Below are 26,356 nucleotides of genomic sequence, written 5' to 3'. Positions count from 1 at the left end.
TAACCTCAGCTGATGCCAGTAAATAATGTCATCCAAATAAACAGTGGTCACTGGTGTGAACCTTGAATGCCTCAAGATGCATGGGGGTATCCACAAGGAAATGGATTACTAACCCAGAATGCAGATTACCAGAATAGTCATAGACTAAGTGGGATGAAGGTCAGGCAGCCAAAGATGAAGATGGTAATGCAGAAGATGAATGAAAATGCAATGTTTGGAGAAAGGCACATCATATATTGATATAGCAAAATAAGCCAAAAAGTGGGTTGCAAAGTAAATGATGCAGTACTGGGAATAAATGTGTATCCTCCATAGAAAATATAGTTGGAAAAAGTTCAAAGAGTAAATAAAAGAGACATGTGAAATAAACAAGTTTATACTCTGTTAACACAACCACTGATCAATCTTGAGCTATGCTAATAAAAAAGGGGGGGGGGAGGGGGGTTGAATACTTTAATCTTGTGGCTTCAAAACAGATTAAAAGTGCTGGAAAAATTAAAAAGATATTTAGGATGGGTCATATGCATAGACTTGATTAAGTATAAAGTTTTGGGAAAAAGGTAAATAAAAAAGCAATATTTGAGATCATGCATTTGAGTATAAGGGGGCAATTTTTCAGTATGCTAAAGTAAGAAACATGATTTTTGTTCATCTGTCTGTCTATCAATCCATATATCTGTTTACATTTGTTTACTGCGATAGTCCTTCAGAACCAAGGCCCATTTTCAATACATGACAGAGGAACAAAGTTCCACATTTCCATTCTTACATGACTGAAGTAAAATGCATGTATATTTTCATGCCAAAATATGTCTGTTTACAGCAGAAAAGCACAAGTATATCAGCTAGGAAAATGTCTGACTTAGAAAGTATGTACAATCATTTGCATGGCGTAATCTCTCTCTGTAAATGAGCTTGTGTATGAATAATACAAAATTGTCTGATAAATTTGAATAGAAAACAGAAGGAGAATGTCGACAGACACACATTTTGATGAAACAAAATTGATTTTTTTTTTTTGCTAATAAAATAATAACAAAGACTTGCTTGCCGTGGCTTAAGCCACCTGTAAATCGCACCTTCTCATCTTTCTCATCATGGCATAAATGACCTACCTGCAGTAAGTCATTTATCCAAGTGGTAAAAATCTGTCTGAATCCTACGCAAACCTCTCAACCTCTTAGAGCAAGAAATCTGGACAAAGCTTAAAATACTGGGAGAAACAGAGCCCTGAAAATAGGGACAGACTAAACTAAAAAGTTGCTAGAATAATAGTATTTGTGTTGGTGTGCATTTTCTAAAGAATATGAAGTCTGAAAGTCAAATGGATGTCATTGTTTAGTGAATTTAATCCTCAGTGATTTGACAGAAAACAGAAATTTTACAAGGGGCAGACCAAAAATAGGAGGCAAAAATTCAGACATTCTGTGAAAATCTGGACAATTGAAAGGTATAGGGAATGTTATTTGAAGTTTAGCTTAAATGGAAATACATTTCTTAAATATTTGGGTATAGTCCTTTCAATAAAACAGAATACATCAAAGTTTGGGATGTTATTTAATTTCCTGACTTATATATATATATATATATATATATATATATATATATATATATATATATATGTATACAGACAGAGAGAAATGCATGCATGTGTGCATATACATATACCGCTATATATATATATATATATATATATATATATATATATGTGTGTGTGTGTGTGTGTGTGTGTGTGTGTGTGTGTGTGTGTGTGCGTGTGTGTGTCTTTAAATAGTGCATCTCAACAGAATAACTGTATATAGTTCTATTTTAAATTTATGGAAATTAATATATTTAAGGACTGGATTTCTGATAATCTGTTCATATTTTTGGAGCTTTTCTCATTTGGCTACCACTGAAAAGGGGCCTTTGATTATGCTTAGTTGTCACATCCTGGTTAACAAATGACATAAATAATATGAATAAGTAAGTAAATAAATAACTGTTATTTTCCTTTCTTCTTCGCATCACTCTTTTTCAATACTATTCTACTTTGCTTTCTTTATTTATACCATTATCACTTTAATTCTGTCTTCACTGCCTGTTATGTTTACATTTGTGGCCCTTATTAACAATCTGTTTTAGTCTTTACAAGTCTAAAAAGTGTGTGTTATGGTGTATTATTTTAGACTGCATACTTTTTATAATACACAATGTCATTTTTTTCATTCAAGATTGTATTTATTTTGTTTTAACAATGTAGTTTTGCCTTTTTATGGGTCTGGTTACATCGAAAAGAGTCCTTGGGCTAGCGTACCTTACCTATTAATATGGCTAAATAAAGAAAAACAAAAATAAATTCTGTTAATGAATATTTTTACAATAAAACAAGAGCTGCCACATTTTGTGATACCCAGAATGGCCACTGTTATCTTAAAATAACTTTATTCCTGTTATGTACAACTTGAGGATAAAAATTCCCATATTTCATATTCATTATTCAATACTATATCATAAATTATTTTTCTAAATTAATAACCTAGGTCCATGTTTGAGTCATAGTACTGCCTCATTATTTAATCTTAAGAATATAAACTTGGTTACCCTTCCCTTTTTATGGTGGCATAATTTATCTGCTAGGGTTTTGCAAAGTTTATATAAGAATATAAACTCAGCCACCATTCTGGTTTCATGTTGGCATAAATTATCTGCTAGGGATTTACATAGTTTATTTTGTAAGCATGGTCAGTCCCTTTAAAGTCTACCTGAAGCTGTAAAATGTAATAAGATTATTAGGTATTGGTCTTCAGTTGCCGCTAATATAACTCCTGTGCTCAGTGGAGAGACAGTTACATAGTTATAGTTATGGTTATAGTTATAGTTATAGTTATAGTTAGTTATAGTTATAGTTATATTTACAGCTATAGCTATAGCTGTAGTTATTAGAATTATAGGTATAGTTATAATTATAGTTATAGCTATAGTTAGAATTATAGTTATAGTTACATAGTTATAGTTATCTTTATAGTTATAGAGTTAATTTCCCTTTATTAAAGAGTTTAAGAGTACTATCTTGTTTTGGGTCAATCGGCTATCTCATCTCACCAGATTTGCACTAAAAATAACTTACTTTTTGGCTATGTCCTGAACATAATTTTATTTGCTCTTCCTAAATATTTAATGATACATAGCTTAATTTACAATAATGTTCTATATTCAATATCTCTTTTGAAATGTTTACAGAAAAAGTATTCAGTTTCAGCTATGCGGTATATTTGAAGCTTTAGGCAGATAGTTTGTATTAACAACTGTGTAGTGTGGCACAAGTGTTATATTGTTAAAAATATAATTCACGATTGTCCCCAGAGCCATGAAGACACATAAAGGTCAGTGCACTTTGTTTGCATAACACCATACATTCTATATATCTGCTCCATCCAAGCTGTATAAGATTGTTATTAACATGAATCCTGGATAATCCCCGATAGGTAACATTTCCACCAGCCCAACCAGTTGGCTAGCCCAAACTCCACATAACAATTCCTCCAACTCAACATGATATGCCATATGACAGATAATTACATCCAAGAATGTTTATAACATATGAATCCAAAATGAGATGGGCAGCCATGACATTGTGGCACAGCCACCAGCTCAAAGCTAGCTGACTTTCCTAGCCTCCAAGCCAACTGACATCCCAGAGTGCACCATTTTTGTCAAGCATGACAGCTGCACCAATGCTGTGTGAAGTATTGCTTTCTAACCCAGACGTGCTAACTAGTGCACTGACTCAAGAGAGTCAGGGAGGACTGAAAATTGAGAAAGACACAGTGACCACCTCTACAAAGCTGGAGAGCAGGATGGGGAAAACACCATCACTGCTTTGCTGGGTTTGACAGCTGACTTGTCTATGCCTCTGGATTAAACAACCTTGCAAAGCCCTTGACATACCCCCTTGGCAGATATCTTACCTTTGCAAAGCCCTCAAAATGCATCCTTCTAAGACAAAAAGGCTCAGGGACAAATGAGTCTTCCGTCATACTTCACTTGCACCCTGAGCCTACCCAAAACAAACATGAACACATGTGAAGGCCTTTGTGACCAGTTTATTGGTATAACATGATACACCATGTATGTTTGTACAACCCAAGCTATACCACAGATAAATTACATACAAGAGTATTACTAAGATGCTAAAAATAGTTATTTGTTATATATAAGTCTATATTACTTTCATTGTTTTGGTTGTGCATTGTTTGTTACCATTTTGTATTGCATTATTAAAAATTGTTAATAAAAGATATTTAAAAAAAAAGATGTGAATCCTCAGGGTAGTGTAACCACGAGCCTCACTAGTTGGATCGACCAGTATCCATACTACAATTGCACCAACCATCCCACAGATAATTCCATCCAAGGGTGTTACTAACATATATATTCTCAGTGATCTGGACAGCCATGACTGGGTAGCATAACCATCATCCCCACTGGCTAACTTACCCAGCCTCCAAACCAAGTGGCATCCCAGAGTGCCCCATTTTACCATGCATGACAATTCCACAAATTCATCATGAAGTATACCAGCTGCTAGACTAGCCCAGGAAAGGCAGGTAGGAATGAAAACCGGGGAAGACCACTTGACCATCACCCACTAGGCTGCCCTTAAACAGCCTTCCTCTTTCCCCACACCTTCTAGGATGCACTCTGTTGAATATATTACCATAGCAGGAGAACCAGGTGCAACTCCCCACTACATGGAATGCTGTGTAGAGTCTCAGTCAATAGAAAAATACAGCTGAACCACTAAATGAGTAAACACTGCTAACATATATGGTTCCTTGCAGCATCCACATTTCTCAAATCTAGCTTCCTTGGCTTTCAAACACTTTCTTTATTTTTATCTTTTTATTTTATCTAGATAGATATATTGATATGCTTAACACTTTATATTTCATTATAATGTATTAGTCTTAGGCACTTCTAACCACTTCAATCCATCTGCAGCAATTCTTTAAACAAATATACATAAAACCACAAAATGACAAATCAAGGTCAGTGTTGCATAAGTAAACCATCTGAAGAAATTCATAGAGGGTCCATGCCATAAAATTCTCCATTCTGACCAACATAACCCCCAACAGGAGAGCTGACCTTGTTATCCTGTGAATGGTAACTTCCTTAGCTGATGAAAACTCATAGAGTTGCAAATCTGTCTCATCCCACTGGTCCAATTGAAAACTAAATCAAAACTGAAAAATAGGAATCCATTATTCTGTTAATACCAAGCATCTGGAGTTGCTGCATAACTGGAGATGTTTTGGTTCAGGCTAAGGCCATCTCCATCTAGCTGAATACTTCAATGCTTGGCTGGCCTATGACATGCACAAAAAATATTAAAACTGATAATAACTAAGTCCCTAGTCATCCTGAAAACCTTCTGCAACACCTATGATTCCATATTAAAGACCATTTTATACAGTCATAGAGGACTACTACTCCCTTGCAACTTAGATAATGAAAGAACGATGTGAACTTTTGGCTTCTTCCACCAGTTATCTTTCCTAGCAAAATAAGGAGCTCTCCTTTTCCCAAATTAATACGCTCAGTCCAGAATGTCTGATGGCTCTCTGCTCAGTTGGTCAGTCTTTGACATGCCTATGCCAGCTCCCTAGGTTCTGAAATGCAGCTTCCCATGTCCTTGTAATGAACAAAAAGCTCCTAAAATGAGATGGTCCCAGATAATACCAGGACAGGATTAACCCATGAGAATAAGTGTAAGACAGAGACCAGTACCTGTACTATTTCCAAAGTGCCTTACGCTAAGCTCTTGTCAGTGGCTACATAATGGATTTGGTTATACCATTAAACGCCCCCAGCATCTCAGTAATATGTCAGTCATGTTCTGTTAGGAATAACCTTACCAAGTGGCCATCAAATGCTGCTGGATGAACTACTATTATCTTGGCAACATTATCTGACCTACATTTGGGCACTATATTAGGGATGCATAACAGGGGCCCATGTCCTTTTATTCAACCAACTTCAGGCAAAACTCCAAAAAGTCCTCACAAAGCTAACACATATGCTTTTATAATGCTAGCCATCCAAAATTGCCTGACTACCATAAGATAAATACTCAGTGAACATAAAATCTCTGATGGGTTGGGAGTATGATTTAGTAGTGCCTCCAGGGTCAGTAGAAATCTGGATACCTTTAGGTGTAGGTGTGAAGTGCTGTCAGCTAATCAATTGTGGTTATTGAGAATATGTCTGACCTTAACACTTTTAAGTGGTAATATCTGAAAACCCCTGCTTTCAGCAAAATAAAGCAATGACCTTGTGAATGACCTACCCAGAGACACCTCCAACAACCGTAATCAGTAATAAAGCCCCCAAGGTTACACCATCTCTCTTACACTAAATTTCTGAGTTGTGAAGTTCTCCTGATGGTCTTCCTGCATGATCACACTTGACCTATGATAATTTAAAAAAAATGAGACATCCGATAAGGTCAAGCAAGACTGATGCCCTAAAGAGATTTTCCATGCTGCTACCAAAGAAGTGGACAGAAAGTTCTTAGCATGTGCTGTTAGTCATGTCAACACTTTGCTTTGAGCCACAAAACTGCTCCTTCACTGCTACAAATCATCAAAATAATGCAATGTCATGTGCTGAAGAGCTCAGTGTTGTCATCTCCCAATACAGACTAATGTGAACTTCACCAAGGTGGTACATGCCACCCTACAGTCCACTGGAATGGATATATCAAAGTCAAACTGACCCTACAGTGCATGCTCAGTGGTGGCTCAACCTTCTATAAATCGACCCAAGACACAACTCCACCTCAATATAGAGCTTTAAAACCTCAGTCTGATAATATTGCTGCTAAGCGATAAGCTAGATAGGATAAATGAGTTAGTAACCCACCTCCATCTTCTAGAATTACATTTGCCAACTATTCTGCCTGTCACTGCCTCCCAATTACTAAGCTTCCCACCCACATCCTTCTTATGAGTACTGAATAGGTAATAAGTTTATTATTATTATTATTATTAACCCAATAGCCCTGCAACAACAAATGAGTTATGTGAATACCAAGGTTGACTTCTCACATATCAGGTAATGGCTACTATAATGGGAGAGTGCAATACTGCAGTTTTAAGAGAAGAGGCCAAAGGCATTATATCCTCAAAGTCTATGACATGAGCTTTAACTTCTGGAGGTATGATCAGGAGAAAGTAAACCTGATTTGCCTTCCCATACTGATGACAGCCTGCTATATGCTGACTACCTCAACCCTTGCCACAGGATAACCTTTTGTCCATGGGAAACCAGATGTGGGCAAAGTAGCATATGGTCCAAAACTTTCTTTATAGGTGTCCAGATATGTTCTGTAACAGAGGCAGCTATGGTTCCTGAACCTACTCCATAAGCCTTATACACTATTACAAGGAAACCTCTGCAGACCACATATCCACTGCATACTGGGCTTCATGGAAGGCAGTGAAATGTTAAACCTCTACGCAATAAATCAGTCAAACATCCTGCTGGAAAAAGCATATAAACAACTTTTTAATTGTTATTCACTGGCTGGACCTGGACTTCACCTTTCCAGAATACTCTGAGTAAACAGCATATCAGGTGAGATTGTTGGCATAATGGCATTTTATGCCCATTGTAAATGAATGATGTTATCATGCAGTCTGGGGCAGTATTCAGTCTCTACGATCCTCTCATTCTGCCACCTCTTGCTAGTGTCTAATCATGAGCAACTTTCAAAAAAAAATCTTTTAAAATGTCTATATGCAGTATAGGCATAAAAGCTTCAGTGTAACCTATAATTAGACCATGAGTCAGACATGTCAACCTTTCAAACTGTCTTAATTTTAATCATGTATAAATGCTACAATTATGGTGATGGTTTCTGACTGCTAATTAATTTATTTTACAGGTCTTATGTTTTTCTTGTTGTGGAGAGAAAGAAACTTCAAATGACCGAGATTTGTTGTTGTACTGCAGTATCTCTGAAACCGAAAGTCAAGGACGATACTAAACTACAGCATACACAGGTTAGAAGTGCTTTTTAATTCTTGCCAATTTCTGATAACAGTCTGTCAGCAAGACTGTATAGGAGCCACACCTCCATTATATCCACCTCAGTTTACAGGAAATATCAGAGATTTCACACATACAGAAAAGTCATTTGTTATAGTCTGCTAATCCAACTTGCTTCATTCATTTCAGTTACCTTCATTTTGTAGTGTTTTCTTTGAAATCATATTACTTAATAATACTTAGAACATGCTGGAATGTTGCATGGTCAGAAAAATATTGAAGGCAGAGTAATAAAGATCGCATTTTTATAAATGCAGCTGTTCTTCCCTTAGAATTTTCATCCATTTCAAACGCGTTTGGAACCAAGTATTAAAAGTCGTTACTCTGTGTAAAATGTATAATCTGTAAAGTTAAAAACAGAAAAAGAAAAAAAATGGGTCACAGTAACTAGCATGCAGTATATGAAACAAACAGCTTGAGGTGTAAACTGCATGAGAATTATAGGAAATAACAGGAAAACAAAACCAGGCACATACAGCAGGGAGACAGTGCAGTAACAGACAAGTGAGAAATATTGTGTATAATACCACAGCCAAGCAGTGGGAAACACCAAACAGAGTATGCCCAGTGATGCATCACCCATGGCTCATGTTTGTAGGCAAATGGCTGCTTAGCAGTCCATTCTACCATCAATACTAAAATGAATCGACTATAATGGATTTAAATTTTAAATCTTGCCTTTTCAGACCAAAAGACACCTTTGACTTCATTTACATTTTCTGCTGAACGAGTATATTCACTGTGGTGATCATTGAAGGCATTGAGACTCTGTGTTACATGCATTGTAGTGAATGGATGTATTCCAATTGTACCCACAAACATTTCTGGTGTTGACTCTTCTTTTGTCCCTAAAATATTACTGCACTTGTTTCCACTTCTTACACCTGATGGTAAAATGATTATTGCCTCTGAAGAGTTTATAGAACTGATTGATTGCTTTACAGTATGACTTTTTACGCTTGTACCTTCCTATAGGGTGTCAGCCTACTTGTTTCTAGACACCATTTTATTGCAAATGTGGTTGCCGCCATTTTTTAGTTGTATGATTTTCTAAAAGTTAAGCTTCATGCTCACATCATTTTTACGCAAAGCCCTTATCTTGCACTCTTCTAATGCCGGCGTCTTGCTTTTGTGTTGCAGATGAGTGAGTTTGTTCCCAGCTTGTATATATATATATATATATATATATATATATATATATATATATATATATATAGTTTTTGAACAATTCACTCAGTCCATAAACTCCATAAACAGCTGTGTCATTCTCTAGAGTTAAAATCAGTTTATTTTCCTCAACAGTCTGTTCCCTAGCTGATCATTAATGTTTCCAGCAACAATTCTTTCTTTTATGACCTAGTCAGCCAAGTCAACAAATTGATAGGTGATGTAGGCAAATATTGTTTCATATACACCTTGTTTTCAAGTAAAAATCAAATGTGTTGTATATGGTATGTTCTTCTTTTGCTCTCAATATGCCTGTAATTTGCTTTCTTAAAACTATAAAAACTTTCAAAAAAAAAAAAAACTTTTTTTTTTTTTTTTTTTTGCCTGAACCTCCTTGTGTTCCGACTGTGCTTCTCAAACATTTTGGAAATATAGAATATATTTCAGAGCATTTATTATAACTGTAATTGCCTTAATATTGCTACAAACTCAAGTGCTCTAAGTTGCACTGCATCTGAAGTGTTTGTGTGTTTTAGCTGCTTTTCTGTATATATAGACTTCTCTGTTTCTTTAACTAAATAAGCTCTGCAAAGTTGTTTTATTGCATTCCTGCCTGTATTTCTGAGTTTTTTTGCACTTTTAAAGTTTGTTTTTGCTTAGTTTAACTGGTAGGCTACACACTCAAGTGCGCTAGCCGAATTAAAGCATTTACTGTGTTTCTGTACCTAATTTCTGCTACTTTGTAAAAAAAAAAAAATCCTTGTTTCCCGCCTTTACTGAACTAGAATAGTCCAGTCTTCAGGTATTGCTGATCTCTGGGCTGCGTCATAGTTCCTGTGTTGCCCATATCCTCATTTGGATAGGAGGAAGCTTCTTTGTTCACCAGTGAGAGTGGGGAGCTCTGAGCAGCCTGTCTGTCCCTTGAGGAGTGGTTCCAGCCCAGTGTCTTATAGCTTATTGGCCGTTTTGGGCCATTTCCTATCTCTTTCTAACCCCCTGCTTTAAAGCCAGCTTTAGTGTGCTTTTGCACTTGTAATTTAAAGTTTGTCCTGTTTGTTGCATTTACCTGTTGAGGCTACACACTCAAGCGCGCTAGCCTGTGTTACATATTTATTGCATTTATCTGCTGTTTGTTGCAAAAAAAAAAAAAAAAATATCCTTGTTTCCCATCTTTCCTGACCTAGAGTAGTCCAAATACAGGCTTTGCTGTATTCTGGACTTTTGGAAAGTTCCTGTGTTGCCCTGTTCCCAGCACAAGAATCTGGTAGTCTATTGGCCGTTTTGCGCCAATTTCTAGCTCTTTCAAGTCCCCCTGTATAAAACCCGCTTTGGCATGGTTTGTGTGCTTGTTACTACTCAGTCAAGCTCCTCGTGGTCCTGCAGAGTGGTGCTAGCAGCAGAGAGGCTAAAAGAGTGACTGCTAACCTGATAAAAGTGTTTTTTTTCCTGCTACTACCTGGGCGACTGTCTGATCTAACCAAACTGCAAGTATTTCTGCTTCTTGAACTATTTTAAACTGTATAAAGTTGTTTTTGCACCTGTACTTTTAAAGTTTGCCCTGTTTTGTTGCATTTACCTGTTGAGGCTACACACTCAAGTGCGCTAGCCTGTGTTACATATTTATTGCACTTTCCTGCTGTTTGTTGCAAAAAAGAAAAAAAAATTATCTTGGTTTCCCATCTTTCCTGACCTAGAGTAGTCCACATACAGGCTTTGCTGTATTCTGGGCTTTTGGAAAGTTCCTGTGTTGCCCATTTCCTTTCTTGGATAAAGGGAGGCTTCTTTGTTCACCAGTGGCAGTGGGGAGCTTGGAGCAGCCTATCTATCCCTGGAAGAGTGTTCCCAGCACAAGAATCTGGTAGTCTATTGGCCGTTTTGGGCCAATTTCTAGCTCTTTCAAGTCCCCCTTTATAAAACCCACTTTGGCGCGGTTTGTGCACTTGTTACTACTCAGCCAAGCTCCTCATGGTCCTGCAGAGTGGTGCTAGCAGTAGAGAGGCTAAAAGAGTGACTGCTAACCTGATAAAAGTGTTTGTTTTCCTGCTACTACCTGGGCGACTGTCTGATCTAGCTAAACTGCAAGTATTTCTGCTTCTTGAACTGTTTTAAACTGTTTAAAGTTGTTTTTGCACCTGCACTTTTAAAGTTTGCCCTGTTTGTTGCATTTACCTGTTGAGGCTACACACTCAAGTGTGCTAGCCTGTGTTACATATTTATTGCACTTTCCTGCTGTTTGTTGCAAAAAAAGAAAAAAAAATTATCCTTGTTTCCCATCTTTCCTGACCTAGAGTAGTCCACATACAGGCTTTGCTGTATTCTGGACCTTTGGAAAGTTCCTGTGTTGCCCATTTCCTTTCTTGGATAAAGGAAGGCTTCTTTGTTCACCAGTGGCAGTGGGGAGCTTGGAGCAACCTATCTATCCCTGGAGGAGTGTTCCCAGCACAAGAATCTGGTAGTCTATTGGCTGTTTTGGGCCAATTTCTAGCTCTTTCAAGTCCCCCTGTATAAAACCCACTTTGGCACGGTTTTTGCGCTTATTACTACTCAGCTAAGCTCCTTGTGGTCCTGCAGAGTGGTGCTAGCAGCAGAGAGGCTAAAAGAGTGACTGCTAACCTGATAAAAGTGTTTGTTTTCCTGCTACTACCTGGGCGACCGTCCGATCTAGCTGAACTGCAAGTATTTCTGCTTCTTGAACTGTTTTAAACTGTTTAAAGTTGTTTTTGCACCTGCACTTTTAAAGTTTGTCCTGTTTTGTTGCATTTACCTGTTGAGGCTACACATTCAAGTGCGCTAACCTGTGTTACATATTTACTGCATTTTCCTGCTGTTTGTTGCAAAAAAGAAAAAAACATTTTTCCTTGTTTCCCGTCTTTCCTGACCTAGAGTAGTCCAAATACAGGCTTTGCTCTATTCTGGACTTTTGGAAAGTTCCTGTGTTGCCCATATCCTTTCTTGGATAAAGGGAGACTTCTTTGTTCACCAGTGGCAGTGGGGAGCTTGGAGCAGCCTATCTATCCCTGGAGGAGTGTTCCCAGCACAAGAATCTGGTAGTCTATTGGCCGTTTTTGGCCAATTTCAAGCTCTTTCAAGTCCCCCTGTATAAAACCCGCTTTAGCGCGGCTTTGCGAGATTTTGCTCATAGCGCAGCATCGGGCAGTGCCGCTTAATTGGGTTTAAACCATTCTCGGCTCCACAAAGTCTGCTCTTCACTTTTTCCCTTAGAACTAATCTAGTTCTCATAATAAACACCCTATTCCCACTCTAAAGCCTGGCACTTGCTCACTAAAGCAATTATATAAGTCAGCACTAAAAAATTAAAAGCACTACACCCTCACAAACTCCCCTTGAGTACTTTGTTCCCCATTGACCCTTTTTTTCAATTATAAAGGAATTCCCAGTACTATTCTAGCATGTCCAAAGGTCAGTTGTCAATCTCTTCTCCGGTCCAGTTGGTGAATCTGGGAATCTTGAGGCAAAGTTACAACTGCCTCATGTACACAGACAACCCTCTCCTCCTCCCAACAAATTCCAACACATGTGAGAGATGCAACCATATAGCCAAACTGGAGGCTAAGCTCTCTCAACTCAGTATTGGCGTAACCAGTCAGGAGGAGAAGGAAACCACACTCACTACAATTCCAGTCTCGCATAGACCTATCACGACAGCAAACCAAACACATAAACACACAAAAACATACTTGGAGGCTCTAAATAAAAATCTGCCTAAGCAGCAGAGACCTCCAAAGCAGACACCCAAGCAACCGCTGCCCCAAAACAAAACACGTGCAACACATAGCTCACAAAGCCAGTGTGCCGAACAGTCACAGCCGTTAAGGCTAAACAACACACCTGATACACTTGTAATAGGTGACTCTATCGTCAGGCACACTGACGTCCCACTCACCAGGCTGAACAAGGAGAAGGTCACGTTGAGCTGCCTGTCAGGCGCTAGGATCTGCCACATAACACAAGCACTCAGGTCACTCCAAGGCAAGTACAAATATGACTCAGTCATTGTCCATGCTGGTGTGAATGACCTGAGACGTACCTCCCTGGACTACATGAAAAGAGACATAGAGGAGCTCTCTGAGCATGTAGCCCAGGTCGGTATGACCCTGACCTTGAGTAGCATCTTACCCTCACCAAGAATGATGCCACAATATGAAGACAAGATGATCAATTTCAACAATTGGCTTAAATATTGGTGTCATTCAAAGGGGATCCAATGCCTGTCTGCCTGGAATGACATGCTCGACAAGCCACGATGCTTCGCTAGGGATGGCTTGCACCTGTCACCCCTGGGCTTTCGGATATTGGCAAAGGCTCTTGCCACCCCCATAGTGCCTTTTTTAGGCAAGGCTCAAAAGACAAACCCACCTCCATAGGTATCACAAGGGATAAGAAACTAAGAGTAATGCTACTCAACGCTAGAAGTCTAAACCTCAAGATGCACGCACTCGAAACTCTCCTTAACATGGAGAACATTGATATCTGTGCAGTAACAGAAACCTGGTTCAAGGCTCCCAAGAGCACCCCAGCACTACCAGGTTATACCTCATACCATGTTTTTCGGCCCCAAAACTTGGACCGAACCACAAAAAGAGGGGGAGTATCAATATTCGTCAAAGATACCCACACCTCCAGGTTGGTGGCACAGCACGAAGCATCAGGAACTATCCATGTGCAACTAACAGTGGGTAAAACTGCCTTCCAGTTTATAGCCTGCTACAGACCACCCCCCCCCCCAAACCCAGGAACCCAACTCGGCCTTCCTGAGAACACTGGAAAATATGAAGGTCTCTCCAGACACCATTATATTGGGTGACTTCAACTACCCTAACATAGACTGGGAGCATTACTCTAGCTCCAACACCCTAGCCCGAAGGTACCTAGAATTTATAAACTCAAATGCTATGGAACAACTTGTTGCCACTCCCACAAGAGGGGAAAACATACTGGACCTGATCATCACCAACATGGGGACTCTATGCTCCAGACCAGAAGTGTATCCCTCACTGGTAAGATCAGACCATAAACTAATCTCACTAGATATTCACATCCCAACCCCAGCCCCTGCCCAGAAAACCACAGTGAAAAACTTCTCTAAAGCAAATTTCACACTCCTCAAAACCGAGGTGGAATCCTTCAAAGCCCCCGGGCCTGTGGAAAATACGGCCCAGACCACAGAATCCTTTATAAATGCATTCTATGAACACCTTCAGGAATGCATGGATCATGCAATCCCAAATAAAACCAAGACCCAGTCCTCCAAAGTTAGGCGTCCTGTCTGGTGGACCCCAGCCATACACAAACTATACAATAGAAGGAGGAAGCTACTACATGATAGAGCAAAATCCCAAAAAGGGAAGGCATCTCTGATCAGTATTAGAAAAAAACTACAGGCACTCATAAAATCGTCTAAGTCCAGCTTCGAGAGAAAAATTGCACAGGACAATAAGGATAATCACAAGGCTTTCTTTAGTTATGTTAGGAACCTGTGTGGGAATTCCCAGATATGCTCAGAATTAGTCCAAAATGACAAAAAATACACCGAACCCACAGACATTGCCAACATCCTTGCTGACAGGTTCAGCACAAACTTCTCCCCCCCTTCCCCACCAAAAGGGCAAATATCTATCCCAGCAGAGTGCTGCCCCCCTGACATCTCAGATGCTCAGGTAAGAGCCGCCCTCTCCAAAGCAAAAAACACAGCATCAATGGGACCAGACGGTGTCCCGGGCTGCATCCTACATGAACTCCAAGAAGAACTAAACCTAAACATAAAACTACTGTTCAATCTCAGCCTTACTACAGGATATGTACCCAAAGAATGGTGTACAGCAACAGTGGTCCCTCTCCACAAAGGTGGTGCCTCAATGGATCTTGGAAACTATTGCCCCATAAGCCTGACTAGCTTGGTCTGCAAAGCTATGGAAAGGATCATCATGGACCTCATAAATAAAGATATTGGGGACCTACAGACACTGGATCCTACCCAGTTCGGCTTTGTTAAGGGCATATCCTGCCTCTTAAACCTGGTTGATTTCTTTGAAACAATCACCAAGGCCATTGACGAGGGGAAGGTGGTCCACACAGCCTACCTGGACCTTGCAAAAGCCTTCAATACAATACCCCACTCGGGCATTATAGATAAGCTCACCAGCTTAAATATAAACCCCTATGTCACTAGATGGGTTGCAAACTGGCTCAAGGACAGAACCCACATGGTTAGAATTGCTGGAGCCATGTCAGACTCCAAACCAGTTACAAGTGGCGTCCCACAAGGCTCAGTCCTGGGACCTCTCTTGTTCGGTATATATTTCTCGGGGGTACAAGCTAACACGGAAGGACTGTGGCTGACCAAGTTCGCAGATGACTGCAAACTGGGTGCCATAATCGACTCTCCAGCCGACACAAGCATCCTACAAAAGGGCCTCATAGAAACAGACAACTGGTGCCAGAGCCATGGCCTCAAGCTAAATGCCAAAAAGTGTATAGTCATCCCCTTTGGCAAAAACAAAGTGCCCACAAATTACCACATAGGTGGTAATCCATTAAATCTGGAAGAAGTAATTAGGGACCTGGGGACCCAAGTTGATAGCAATCTCTCATTTGACAACCACGTGACCAAAGTGGTTAGAAAAAACATTTTATATAGCCCACCTAATCATGAAGGGATACACATCTAGATCAGGGGAGGTCATCGTGCCTCTTTATTCATCCCTCATCAGGCCCATAATTGAGTACAATGCCCCTTTTGGGATGTACCTTACCAGACACCTGCAGCAACTGGAAAGACCCCAAAAGTACCTCACCAAGAGGATCAAAGGGCTCAAACAGATGCCATATGCTGCCTGGTTAAAGAAACTCCAGCTCTACTCAGTGGCATACCACCTGCTCAGAGGCAATCTGTGCCTGACGTATAAAGCCATGTCCAAACTGGAATTAATGGACATGCTGCACCTCAGAAAATCCAAATCCCATCGAGCTACGCGCTCAAGAGACTTGAACCTCAGCACTGAAGTAAATAGGACATGCTGGAGGGACAGATTCATAACCCAGAGGCTCCCTTCACTCTAGAATAAAATCCCAGTCCAGGTTAGACAGAGTCCCTCATTGACTCTCTTCAAGAGAAATCTTGATGAGTGGATGGGAGATAGTAGGTTTACCCCGGGTATCACTTCTGTGTCACTGTTAGACAGAGGCACAGTATACTAACCTTGAAAAAGGGCATAGCAAAATTCATTTAAAATGGGTGGCGAAAGTCAAACACACTCTGGCTAGGCTTATAAATGCCCTAGGGCAGATAGCCTAGTATGAACCTATGAAAATATAGTCTTATCACTTCCTGTCTACAATTGTTAAATATCATTTTTGCACATAAAATTAAGGTTCTAAACAGTCCTCTCATGTCACATCTGTAAACGAGAAAGAGAGAGTCTTATGGTCCAGTGAGTCTATCTGGTCAAGAATCCTAAAAAATCTTTCTCCATGCATGTACAGACAGATAGATATAGATATCAATATATAGAGACAGATCACTTAGAATGTCATACAACACTTTATGCTGACTCCAGGACTGTAAGTTTTAAGAGAGAGTTTTTCCTGTCACTTCAAACTTCATACATGTGGTTGCTTGTAAGGAAGCCATCTCCAGCCAAGTATTTAATTAATTCATTTTTATTTGATTTTTCTCACCAAGGTAGAACATTGATCAAATCTGACTGTGTGAAGGCTCCCCCTGGGTTGCATACATAATAACATTCACAAGTAACATTAAAAGAAATTATACCATATACTGATATAAAGATATGTGTAGAATGGGTGTGCCTTCATTGAAGGTTGGGCATTGAGCTGGCACCTCGGCACCCGTAAAAAATCTACTGCCAATCATTGGCGGACCAGAGTTCTGCTGTGGCGACCCCTAACCGAGAAAAGCCGAAAGAAGAACAACAACCATATACTGATATAATCTAACACAGATATAAAAATATATACACATATTTACAGGAAGATTTAGGAAAAAGTAGGATCAGGAGTAGAGAATGTATAATACAAGTGTTGCTTGAGGTAAATGTAGTCCAACCAAAAGAACAGACATATATTATAGTATATACCTATAAGGAGGGAAATGTTAGCAGTGCAAAGGAATAGAGACTGTGAAATACTGAGAACTGCAATAAAAGAGCCTATAACAAGAGCCATGGATATCAAATATAGCAGGCAAAGGACAGTGCAGATGGGGGTACAGTGGGTATGAGTCTATAAGTTGTAGAGCTTAGGAGATTAAACAGCCAAGGTTTTCCGAGATGCATGCAGTAGTGCAGCCCTGGGAGTTAGATGATGTGGCCTGTGTTCTGACACATGCACTTACATTGCTCAGTTAGGTACTGGTTTTGAAATGACATCTGAGCTGTTTGTAGTCTCTGATTTCAGTAATATGAAGTATCAAAGACTACCAAAGTTTAGGGACAAAAACAGACAAGCCGTGGTCCGTGGAATGAAGCTTAGTGGATGGAGTCATGAGAGTAGGAACATTTAGTGGATTAGTTTCTTAGGTTGCAGTGTTGGTTAAATGCAGTTAGTCTTATACTTAAGGGGCAGTGGTGTATCTTGGTGTAGAAATTTAAAGAGAAAGGAGTCAAGGAGGTTGGCTTTGCCTTGAATGGGAATCCAAATTGCCTTTTTTAGTGATGTTCATTCCTGAAGAAACAAAGTAGAATATAACAGTGTTTAAGAGAAAAGAAAAACTGGAGAAAATGGAGAAGGAATCAGGGCTTTTTTGGGGAAGAGCCTAAGTCATACTGGCAAAAAACATATTATATATGTGAGTAATCCGGCCTAAAAGCAGAGTAAAGCAGTTACAAGTCTACTGTGCACTGTCAGATTTACTGTTGGTTCAGCCTTGTGGCACCTTTAGTAAAATTCTTAATGAGATAACATATGGCAACAGTTTGATGAGTAAGCCCAAATGTCAAAAAAAAACAGTAGCCTCCATTGTTTGTTAAAGTTTTTTACTAGTGGCACTCTGTCAGAGCTGCATAGATATTAATAAAAATATATAGGTTCACGATAGCTGTGAAAGAAGCACACACATATTTTTTTGCAGATGAGGAAAATAATGGTGGGCTAAATCCAGGTTCAGCTTCAAGACCTTCAACCATGCCCTGGAGCTACAACAGAACAAACATACTCAACAGAAATCCTGCAGAGCTGCCAGGAATTAAATCCTGATCTGATTCCAAAAATCCATAGAAGTAAAAAGCAACCAACCAGAAACCATGTAGAAGGGCTTTATTTATCAAAATATAAGAATCAACAAATCTTACATGCACTTTTATGCTATATTGTGCTTTCTCAAGCAGTTAAAAAAGCCACCACGAAGCTGAAGCATTGAAAGTTTCTGAATCGTGTAACGTGCAACAGTTCAACACTCATTCAAGCCTGGAAATATAGTCACATTTAAAAGAACAATCCATTTATATTCCCATAGCTCTCTGAAGGTCATAATGTCACCACCTCTAACACCCTAACACTCATATTTAAAACCTATAATTCACAGAATTTAAACCATGTGCTTCAGAATTATCCTCAACATGCTTAGCTATGGCAGTCTTAAAAGTTCCCACATGATTTCGCGTTTATATCACATTATCAAAAGATGAAAATAGCGAACGCTATTTCATCGAACCTAAAATATCTAAATCACATAATATCGAACATTCAGAACAGCAAATGTTTTCCTTGGGAAAAAATGTGCTATTTCGAAACACATACACACAACACAAGCACACCTAAAAACATCAGTACACACACACATACACTTATAATCCTACAACTAGCCCTACACTAAACTATACAGACATTACTATCTATCCACTTACCTTAACCCAAACCCTAAGGTCCGTCACTATCACACACTCACCTAACCTGCGCCCTAACCCTAAATCACTTAACCCGCCCCTAACCCTAATTCACCTAACCCACGCCCTAACCCTAACTCACTTAACCCACCCCTAACCCTAACTCACCTAACCCGCACCCTAATAATAACAACCACACAATCGCACACTTACCTGAACCCGACCCTTAAATTTCCACCACAGCACTGAAAATAGCAAAGCCACAGAACCGGCCCACCAAATTCTTTCCCTAGGAAAGAATTTGGTGTTCTGCAGCTTTTCTATTTTTAGGGTTCGCTCAAAACGGGTCTATATTAGAACATTCTAAGTTTTAAAACTTCGATGTTCTGATATAGTCCCATGATTTCTAAACTCTCAGCCTCACATCTATTAATACTCATGTTATTTTCAAATCACAATGACTTTGCAACACCTAAATATGCAATAATTAATGTAGACTCCACTTAAGTTCATCTAAAACATGTATATTTAAGTTTTCTACAAATTATTTATACTGCTGTTGTGACCAGTCCCTATGTGTCAGCTTGATTATATTTACAAAATGTGTATAATTTGCTAGACATATCAGTTATAACAGTTTACTTGAATGTCTTGAATATGACTTTCCAAGACAAAATTACTTCCATTGTAGAGTTTTGTCTGCCTATATGATACAGTATGATTTATCTGAATCAAAGGGATTAAGAAACATGTACCAAAAATGAGTTACTCAAAGTGACATAATCAAAAAACTTATTGCACATCACAAATATAGTTATAATATGATTAATTAAATTCACCATAATATCTTAGTAGGTTTGCTTAATATAAATTTAAACATCTTTAATTTACATATTCCAGAATGGTATATAACTGAACAGATGGTCTGTTTTATTGATTGCAACTTGTGCTTTCAGATTCTTATACTCTTTAACTTGTATAGTGTGTGTCATATATAGACCTACTAAACTGTTTCCACATATCATTTTATACCATAAATAATTGTTACCCATTATTTCATACACCAAGGTACACAATCAGAATGTTCACGACCTGCATTTCAGATTCTTATCATTTTACATTACCAGTCCTTTAATAACCTACTTGAGTTTCTCTTGATTTATCATTAAAATGTCTGACATGTTTACAAGTTGTATGTGCACATAAGCAGAACTGATCATGCATACGTTTTATTGATGTTGCTTTCCATTGCATCATTAATGCACTCTGCAAAAGTAAAGTCCAGCTCCTCTACAAGTGGTCAAGGTGAAATTCCTTGAGCATCAATTGCCTAATGAAAATACGGTACTTTTAAATTAAACCCCTAACACGCATCTCGCCGTATTAGTCGAAGACAAGGAAGACTCAAAGGTTCATGTGAGACAGAGTTGTTGATTTGTTAAATGTTTTATCCAGCTTTTTAGGCAGAATCGGGTACTTCTGTCTTGCAAGCTGCATTTAGAGCTGTATAGATACTGCATGCAGATCTTGCGGCATGTTTTAGTTTAGTTGGCTAAGCTAGGTTAGTCTTGGCATCATGCATCCATTGTAGTTTTTCTTTTTCTGTTTGACTGCAGCATTAGTTACTTTAACAGCAAGTAAAATGTATGGTGAACTGCTGCTTATGTGCATGTGGCGAGAAAAAAAAAACGATTACCCTCGTAAACGAGAGTTGAAACTTGTTTCGCAGCTGGTAGTACTTGTTCAGGAAACGGATGCATAATGTGCTTCCTCTATTTGTTTTCAACACAAAACACATCCACAATGTATGTTTGGTTTATTTGTTGACATTTTCTTACCAGAAAAGTCTGACTGGGCATACAAGTGTCCTTTGGAGAGAGAAGCTCGAAGGTGCCATAATTAATGTAGTCATATTAACAATAACAAATTTTATAACACGGGTTGACAGGTGATGAATGGTGTTAGCTGTCCTAGATGAGAAGCAGGAAAGGACGCAAAGCCAGGAGGGAGAGAGGATGTATTTTTTTGGTAATAATTTGAAAAGATGGTGCCTAATAGGGTACTTCTCCATTAAAAAGCTGGATAAAACATTTAACCAATCAACAACTGTCTGTCACAGACCTTTGAGTCTTCCTTGTCTTCGATGAATACGGCGAGATGTGTGGTAGGGGTTTAATGGAAAAGTGCCGAATATATATATATATATAGATATATATATATATATATATATATATATATATATATATATATATATATGTGTGTGTGTGTGTGTGTATTTTATATATGTACATATATATATATATATATATATATATATATATATATATATATATACATATATATATATATATATATATATATATATATATATATATATATCTGTGTGTGTTGGGCCGACATCAGGGACACAGGAGGGCAGGGGGACTTGCCACCTTCAAAAAAATACTTAAAATGATTTTTTTCACCTTTCTGTGTTTCAGGCATCATTTTGTGATGTATTCAATGCTCAGCATTAGGGAGACCAGAGATTAATAAGTAAAACCTTTAAGTTTGGTTACTTCATTTTATATTGTGTTTTTCCCTAAATTAGCTAATTTAGCTTTAGTCATGCCTCTTCAAATAAATTGCAAGACATATGAACTACAGTAGTCGTTAACTGTTCTGGAAATTTGAAATTGTCAGTCTTGTAATTGTAGCTGAAACTGTCCGAAACAAATAATAATAATAAGAACATGAAAGTGCTCATTAGTTTCTAAATGCAGTTAAATCCTGTGGAAGGCTGGAGAATTTGTAAATGATAGATAGCAGGACGTTTCAGTCAGTTGATCTGCGGCACAGTTTTTTTTTTTCATTATTTTATTTCAACATGCTCCTACCACCATTTAATTTTCCTATGAATATCCCTGGAACAATTAATCATTCAAGGATCAGCATTAGAATAATAGCAATTCAAACACTGCTGTGAAATAACATATGGTTATTGCTTTCAGCTTTCTCAGTCTCATTTTAGCACCTCATTTGAATAATATTACTGACATTTGTTTCATTTGTTTCTGAAGCTGTTTGCTGAAGCTGGATTGTGTACATTAAAGAGTTATTATGAAAACCTAATCTCCAACAGCAATTCAAAAGGCATACTCAGACAAGGTCATAAAAAGTAGGTTTGTAAAACTATGAGACATAGATTCAGTGTTCAATGTACATACAGCACCTATTATTTTTGTAAATAAATGATGAAGAAACAGCAGAGCAATGCCTTATTGTTTCAGGAAGCTAGACAAATAACTTACCTGTATTACTACTGAAATGTTTTACTATCATAACTCCAGACTTAAATCACAACATAATATCAAGCCTCCACCAATGACAGACCTCTATCACAAATAAAGCACCAAAAAAAATCAAATTAGCATAATCACAACATAATATAACAAACTGCATCAAAGTCAATTAATATCATTTTACAGAAGGCTACATGACTCTGAACCCACCTTCACAGGAAATGTAGCCTCATGCTCTAAGGGTGCATAACCTCAGAGAAAATGGAGAAGTACCTAAACAAAAATTCACCTTTACTTTTGATTCACCTTTACTTCTGATTCACCTTTACTTTTGCTTTATCTTTACTTCTGATTCACCTTTACTTTTGATTCACTTTTACTTTTGATTCAAAATGGCCGGATCCTAAAGACATCATTAAATCCAGCTGATAGCAAATCCAAGGCTGATACAGTGAAGTATCAATACAAATCTTTGCTTAAGCCAGCTTCATTGGGAAAGGAAGGATAAAACCATGACTTTTGCACCAATAACTCGGGTTTAACTAGCGTTCTGAACACTGGAGCTACTGCAGTGGGGGGGGGGGGCCTGGAGAACAGCAAAGATTTTGGGATAGAGCACCTAGTAGGCTGAAGGAGCAGATTATCCTCTGGGGGACCTAGCTGACTGCACTTGCACTAGGTATGCATCAAACACTAACAAAAGTACATGTGTGGAAGCATGCATGCACCTCCATAGACAGGCACTAGCACAAGTCAATGTGAAGAAGTTAGGCACACAACCAAAAAAAAGCCATAACTCCTTCTGCCAATGAAAACACTGCTGTCATTGCTCGGTTGTAAACTTACACACAAACACACACACCTGCACTAAAAGACCAACTTCTCTACCTAACAGGGATGTAACCCTTTCTTATACCTTATTTTGACAGAATAATTTAATTACAATTCTTATGGGGACCCATTCTAGCTTTCATAAAAATTATATATGTCTTTCTTTAAGGAATAACACCATTTACAGCATTTGCCATTGTTATATTTCACTTCATGTTGTCACTCAGTGTGTGTGTGTGTGTGTGTGTGTGTGTGTGTGTGTGTGTGTGCATGTTTTGTGTGTGCGTGTGCGTGTGTGTGTGTGTGTGTGTGTGTGTGTGTGTGTGTGTGTGTGTGTGTGTGTGTGAGTGTGTGTATGCTTGTGTGCATGTGTGTAGTACTACAGTTACTCCACAATGCATTTAGTTGACATGTTTGGAAAGTGTCTCTTTTGGTCAGCTGTGCAGATGATCAGTCAGTGTTGTGATCAGCTGTAGTAGAATGTGTTGGATATTGCACTGTAGTCGTGGTTGTGGGACTCGGAAGTAACTAAGTAAGGTGGAATATAGGGGCTCCATTATGCTTTCATTAGGAATTAAATGAATTTAGTTTGTTGACAGGTTTAGTGTTACTTTTGTCATTGGAACTATGTTATCACTGGTAATTTATGTAGCTGACATTTTGGGTAGATGTTTACTTACTGAAATTTGTTCAACTATTGGAAGGACAAGTATTACATTAGCTAACATATAAAGATATACTCTGTGTAAACCAGTTAGGTTCTGACACCCTTAATCAAGGGCAGCCATGGTGGTGCAGCAGTTAGCATTGCTGCCTCACAGCAAGAGGTTTTCCAGTTCGATTCCCGGCCGGGATGCCTTCTGTACAGAATCCACATGTCCTCCCTGTGGTCGTGTGGGTTTCCTCTGGGTGCTCTGGTTTTCTCCCAAAGACATGCTGTAGGTGGATTGGGCACTCTAAATTGGGCCTAGGTGAGTGTGTGCATGTGTGTGCCTTGTGTGGAAGGTTGGGTACCAGCCTGGTAACTTGACACCATAAAACTATACTGCCAATCGTTCTGTGGACCATTGTTCTTATAGGTTCATACTAGGCTATCTTCCCTGAGGCAATTATAAGCCTAGCCCAATTCTGTATGGCTTACGCCACCCCTTGATTTGAGTATACTGTGCCCTTTTTAAGGTTTAGTTTACTGTGCCTCTGTCTAATAGTGACACGGGAGTAATCCCTGGGACAAACCTATGATCCCCCATCCACCTATCGAGATTCTTCTTGAAGAGATTCAGTGAGGTGCTCTGCCTCACATGAACTGGAATTCTATTCCAGAGAGAAGGGAGCCTCTGAGTTATGAACCTGTCCCTCCAGCAAGTTCTATTTATTTCTGTGCTGAGGTTCAAGTCCCTCGAGCGTGTGGCTCTAAGGGATTTAGATTTACTGAGGTGGAGCATGTCCATTAATTCTGGATTTGACATAGCTTTGTATGTCAGGCATAGATCGCCTCGAAGTAGGCGGTATGCAACTGAGTAGAGCTGGAGTTTTTTTAACCAAGCAGCATATGGCATCTGTTTGAGACCCTTGATCCTCTTGGTGAGATACTTTTGGGGACTTTCTAATTGCTGCAGGTGTCGGGTAAGGTACATCCCAAAAGGGGCATTGTATTCTATGATGGGCCTGATGAGGGATGAATAAAGGGACACGATTACCTCTCTTGATCTAGATGTGAAACCCTTCGTGATGAGGTGGGCTATGTAGAAGGTCTTTCTAACCACTTTGGCAATGTGGTTTTCAAAGGAGAGATTGCTATCAACTTGGGTCCCTAGGTCCCTAATAACTTTCTCTGTACTTAATGGGTTTCTGCCTATGTGGTAATTTGTGAGCACATTGTTTTTGCCAAAGGGTATGACTATACATTTTTTGGCATTTAGCTTTAAACTATGGTGCTGGCACCAGTTATCTGTCTCTGTGAGACCTTTTTAAAGGATGTTTGTGTCAGCTGGAGAGTTGATTATGGCGCCCAGTTTGCAGTCGTCTGCGAACTTGGTGAGCCATAGTCCTCCCACGTTTGCCTGTACCTCGGAAAAGTATATACTGAACAAGAGTGGTCCCAGGACAGAACCCTGTGGGACGTCACTTGTGACCGGTTTCGAGTCTGACATGGCTCCAGCAACTCTCACTCTGTGGGTTCTGTCTTTGAGCCAGTTTGCGACCCATCTTGTGACATAGGGGTTTATATTTAAGCTGGATAGCTTAGCTATGATGCCCGAGTGGGGTATTGTGTCAAATGCCTTTGCAAGGTCCAGATAGGCTGTGTGGACTACCTTCCCTTCATCTATGGCTTTGGTGACTGTTTCAAAGAAGTCAACCAGGTTCAAAAGGCAGGATCTGCCCTTGACAAAGCCAAACTGGATAGGATCTAGTGTCTGCTGTGGTGATGATGATGATGATCTCTAGGATTCTTTCTTAGCCCTTCAAATAAGATATAAAGCAGATATTTCAGATGAAATAGCATCACAGATTTCTACCTATATTCAGGTTGCTTACTGACACTTTCCATCTGTAGGATTAAGTCTAAAAAACTTTAAATGAGCATAATTAGCATGAAATAGGAGTTGCTACATAGCTTGTAAGATCATACTCATCTGAACAGAAGAGAGCTCTGGACTTCTGGGATAAGTATGCTTGCCAATAACTTTAAACCATTGTACCTCATAGCATTCAGCACCTACAGATCACAAAATAAGGTAAGTAAGCAGCTCGGTGTGTGATTTATAGGTTCTGAAGAAAAAATATCCGTATGCTTACATTAAAAAAAACGCTGAACTAACCTTCCCACCGTTGTTGCTTGAGTTTCACTCTTACTCCCACACAGAAGCGGCCTTAGGTCAGCTGGTGCCCTAGGCAAAAGGGCTCCACAGCGCCCCCCACCATACCACTTGGTGCCCCCATCCTGGTATACCTACACCAAATAAATACTGGAAAAGTGCCCCTGCTAGAGCGGCGCCCTAGGCGGCCCCCTAGTTAGCCTATGCCTAAGACCGGCTATGCTCCCACAGGCAGCAAAACTTCCAAATAAAAAAATGGAGTAGTCAGCAAAACAGCAACAGATCAACAATCCAATAATCC

General features: G+C 39.1%; 1 protein-coding gene across 3 annotated transcripts in view; it reads left to right on the top strand.

The window, feature by feature from the left end:
* LOC122813499 (leucine-rich repeat-containing protein 7-like) overlaps window positions 1–26,356 on the top strand; it is a 2,638,896-nt gene that overhangs the window by 1,387,252 nt on the left and 1,225,288 nt on the right. For 2 of the 3 annotated variants that reach the window (XM_044085843.1, XM_044085844.1), the window contains one exon: window positions 7,931–8,048. The exons of the other annotated variant lie outside the window; for it this stretch is intronic. The gene's annotated coding sequence lies outside the window, so the exon portion shown is untranslated. The remainder of the gene's footprint in view (window positions 1–7,930; window positions 8,049–26,356) is intronic. 3 annotated transcript variants of the gene reach the window in all.

This window comes from Protopterus annectens, chromosome 10.part0 (assembly GCF_019279795.1).
Source record: "Protopterus annectens isolate FY-2018-M chromosome 10.part0, PAN1.0, whole genome shotgun sequence".
Lineage (NCBI taxonomy): Eukaryota > Metazoa > Chordata > Ceratodontiformes > Protopteridae > Protopterus > Protopterus annectens.
The sequence above is the reverse complement of the archived record's forward strand: the minus strand, read 5'-3'. Positions and strand labels throughout refer to the sequence as shown.